The following is a 4,653-nucleotide window of genomic DNA, read 5'->3' as shown; positions in this document are numbered from 1 at the left end:
GCCAATCTTTGGAATTTAATACCCAAATAAATCTAAAGAATCGCACACACCACATGCTCAATTGACTTACCGGGACGATTTACTTCTTTTTTTTGCAAAATATATCTCCTCGTACTCCAAGAGCAATGGACGGATTTCAGTATATATGCTGAGTGGCTGAGTTGGGTATTTAACCGCATTGCTCAGTAATGAGATCCACAATGTTGAGTGCTATTATCACTGCGGCAGGTAAAGGGGGAGCTCCCGATAGATGTTGGAAGAGGAAAAAAATTCTAGATTCAGGCATAAATATCCAACACATTGGAATATATATAGCTAACGACAGTTTGTGATTAATAAATTGCCATCACAATTTGCGATGGTTGCTCTTATTCATGGGGACTTCTCGGAGGGAAAAATGCAGTGTTGTAGTACATTTATATGTAGATAGAGTCATAGAGGCAATACCACAAACACTTTCAATCACCACGAATAGGTATATACACTTTGAAATAATCCTCATCCGCTAAATGCAAATGAATGCAATTTTTCCATGCCCTTTGCATAATTCTCAAACACTATTGAATATTATACACAGTTAATTACTTTAAGTATACGAGCATCATTCCTTCAGCGCTTTTCTTTCGTACAAGAGCCAATCTGTGTGCCCCTTAGTGGCATGAGAGTTGTGTATCGAAAAAAAGACCAGAGAATGAGCGAGGGGCGGTGTACAATGTGCGATGATGAAAGTAAACGGCAATGGCAAATAAATCCGTGGACAGGAGCAGGTGTGTGCCACAAATTTCATGTGGTCCATTATTACATTAAATTATTTCTTTCTCTGTCTTTTAGTACATTGCCATTTTCCTTGCTCTTATTTCACAACATCCAGCACCAGCAGTACGCCCAAGAGAAAAATTAAAGTGGACAGACGAGATTCCCTTTTTTTATGCATTGAAGCTGACTTGAAAATTTTCTCCTCATTTTTGTCAATTTTTGCGAACGCACCGAAGCGAAGAAATCAACTTTTGAAGTAAACATCATAAGTGATCTTCAGAAGAACTATTATGCTCATTTATGTATTATTTACAAGGCTTCATGTACCTATTAAATTCCAATGACATGAAAAACTTCTTTTTACAGCGTTCATTCACTTTATATGAATGCTGTAACTATACCTATGTACCTATGAATATAATTCATTGTTTTTATGCCAACCTAATACCACAATAGGTATGTATTTTAAACAAAGTCCCAATAATTCCATCAATGATTTTAAATCATATCACTGAAACTTTAAGACTGATTAGTAACAATATGAAAATCATTTGAAGCCTGTTATATGTACAAAATTCCAATTTATTTCATTTTAATTTGATACTGAAAATTTCAGGGCTTCTCGCAATACGACCTAATCCAACAACAAACAACCAATAAATAAATTTTTCAATTTTTTTTTGTCAGTGTCTAAAAAAAATAGTCGATTGAAGAGGACACTCCAAATACCAATTAGCGTGTATGTATTGTAGCAGAAGTGTAGTACACACGTAGCAATTTAGCCAGATACCTACATTGTTCAGTTTTCGGAATGGAACCTCAATGAAACAAAAAAAAACTTTTCTCTGTCGTAAAGCCTTTAAATCTCTTTAGGATGGTGTAAATTTTGCGTTGAATAGTTTATTACGGGTTTACCGCCATGAGAAATTTAAAACTATTTTGAGGGATTTGATTACAAATTGATTTGATGATCTCGTGAAAGAAACATAAAATGTACTACAATACAAAAAAAAATCATTGCTTTGCGATGTTACAAAATTGATTTACAAGATCGAAAGATCATTGAATATTTCTTCCTAATTAATTTCTCTGGGTGAATCTCATTTTCTAATATCCAAATCTTTTTTAGCTGTGATTCTTTCTTAAAAGAAGCACAGCTTCTGTGTACACTCCAAAATGCAAAGTCGTCAGATCGGGCTCAAACTTGGGATGAGCACGAATTAGGGTCCCCACATTCCAAAAAACGTATGCGCCAAAAATTGGTCCGGCCGGCCGTCAATACGGCAATAGATAGAGACTTGCGGTCAACGGCAAAGTTCATATATCGGGTGGAAGACATCCGATTATGAGGTCAAATCCAACCTCCCACCCCCCCGTCCGCCATTTTGAATAACCTCAAAATTTTGTTTTCGTTATATCTCAGCCGCTATTATAGCTAGAGGTCTGAAATTTTGATATGTTGTAGGGGCCATCAAGACCTTTCCAACGATACCTCATTTTCGAAAATCGGCCAAGCCGTTTAGCCAATAGGGCCGCCACAATTTTTCATCGAAAATCGGCCATAACTCGAGAACGGCTTGACCAATTTTGATCAACTCGGGCTCAAATGAAAGATATTAACGAGCCCTACAACTGCTCGGAACATCGCAAGCTCAAAAAATGTCCGCAAGTGGCGCTAAAATCGAAAACAACATTTTCGATGAGTTTTCGATGAATATCTCGAGCACCGCTTTATAGAATTGCTTCATATTTTGATATGTTATAGTTGACTATAATATCTATCACCATGCCAAAAATGAAGAAAATCTATGTAGCCGTTCCGGAGATATCGCGTTTTAAGTTTTACATGTCATATCTTGAGTTGCATAAGTCCAACGCCCCGCGAAGCGGGGCGTTTTATATACATATAAAATAAAATAAAATATATATAAATGCATAGATATATACAGTATATATATACATATAAAAAAAATGCAAAGATAAATATATATAAACTGCAAAGATAAAAATTAAATATAGCATGGATGGAACAGTATAAAGCGAAAGAACGGTAAGTAAAACTTACGGGCTGTGATTCTTTCTTTGTCAGTGAAATGTGAAATTGACGGAAAATTGAGGATGGGCAAATTTTGAGGAAGGCTTTCTCGCGTACCGAATCACAGCCAACGCCCACGATTAAGGCTTCTCACAAATTATCTGCGCGTTGGCTGTGATTCGGTGCGCGAGAAAGCCTTCCTCAAAATTTGCCCATCCTCAATTTTCCGTCAATTTCACATTTCACTGACAAAGAAAGAATCACAGCCCGTAAGTTTTACCTACCGTTCTTTCGCTTTATACTGTTCCATCCATGTTTTTCAATCTCTACCGTCAAAAGAAAAATCACAAGGGGGTCTTTCAGCGCTGAATTTTTCTCTTCAAAATTAATTTATGTAATGGCAAATTATCATAATTATACGCCCCGTATTCTACAAAGCATGAAGAAACACCAAAATGGAACACAATTTGATAACTTTAGGCAAGTTGCTTTTGAGAATTTCCATCAACAGATTGGGGGGAATCATCTATTGAAATTTAATACTTTTGCTGCCATATGATTCCCCCTTTCTTCCGGGCACACATCTCTTCTCAAGTCTCTCCTCGTCTATAGGTCATGAAACTGCTGGGATTTGATAATAATAAATTATGTGTGCGCACACCAGTGATCAAAAGAAGGAAACCACTTAATTGTAATAAATATTAGTAGTAGAGGAATGGCTCATCTTCCCATTAATATTTCTCATAAGTCATCTAATACGTGAATAAGAAGTGGGATTCTCTATTTTTCTCCCCGTGTTCGCCGTCCTCCCCATTCTACAGCACAGAAGAAGCGAACAACGTGTGATAAATGAACACCAAATCGATAGATTCAATTTATATAATTTTATTTCTCTTTTAGATTTTTACCTTAAAAGAGAACCACTATCAAAAATAAATATTTTTCACCAGGGGAAAACAACAAAAACAGTCAATACCACTAAAATAAATAAATTTCACCTTTTCGACCATTTGAAGCGCCACAATTTCCACATATAGAGTCTCTCCCATCCATGATCTCTGCACTATACGAATGCTGTATTAATGGACCTTTTTTCTGTTGAATCTCTGGTAAAATTCTTGGACAAAAAAAGCCCCGCTTAATGTAAATAGTCGTAAATTTTATCGATAGAAATACATTCGATGAATTTAGTATGGAAATGAGGCTTTTGCTTTATGAAATGATTTACTTTTTTCACATATCATTTATATTATGAAAGAGAGCGTGTAAGTTAGGAATTTCCTTTTCTTCTTCTCCTTTCGGTAAGTTCAGAAAAATTAGATTGAACTACAAATCAAAATTTTTTAAATCACTAGAAGATGTTTTTTTTTTCAGTGAGAAAGCTTTGAGTGTATGTATTGTTATGTATAGTAAGGGATGGTCACGTTATTTTGGAAACTCTACAGGAACAAAATGGCCAAAATGTGAGAATTTCAAATAATTTTTTTGAGCACAAAAATTATTTTTCAAAATTGAAAATACTGAATTCTTATCAGTTTTTGGCCATTTAACAAGAGTGCAAGCAAATTTCGAATTTTTGGTTTCAAAATTGGCTTGAAAATCGCTTTTGAAAGTCCCCGAGTTTCCAAAATAACGTGACCATCCCTTAGATTCTACAAAGCCTACAAAAAATTGTCGACCAAAACTAATTATCTGCAAACCCCTTATTCTCCTATATAAGCAGTACCAATTTGTTTTGGAAGAAAAATCATTCGCACCTGTAACTGCGGAATAATAATATTCCTGGCCAGGTAAGCATGAATTTCGTTGGTTTGGACGTGACTGTGATTTTTTGTCTCAAGGGAGAAATTTTTCGCACATCT

The sequence above is a fragment of the Lutzomyia longipalpis genome, chromosome 2, assembly GCF_024334085.1.
Source record: "Lutzomyia longipalpis isolate SR_M1_2022 chromosome 2, ASM2433408v1".
In the NCBI taxonomy this organism is placed as follows: Eukaryota; Metazoa; Arthropoda; class Insecta; order Diptera; family Psychodidae; genus Lutzomyia; species Lutzomyia longipalpis.
This window is presented reverse-complemented; position numbering follows the sequence as displayed.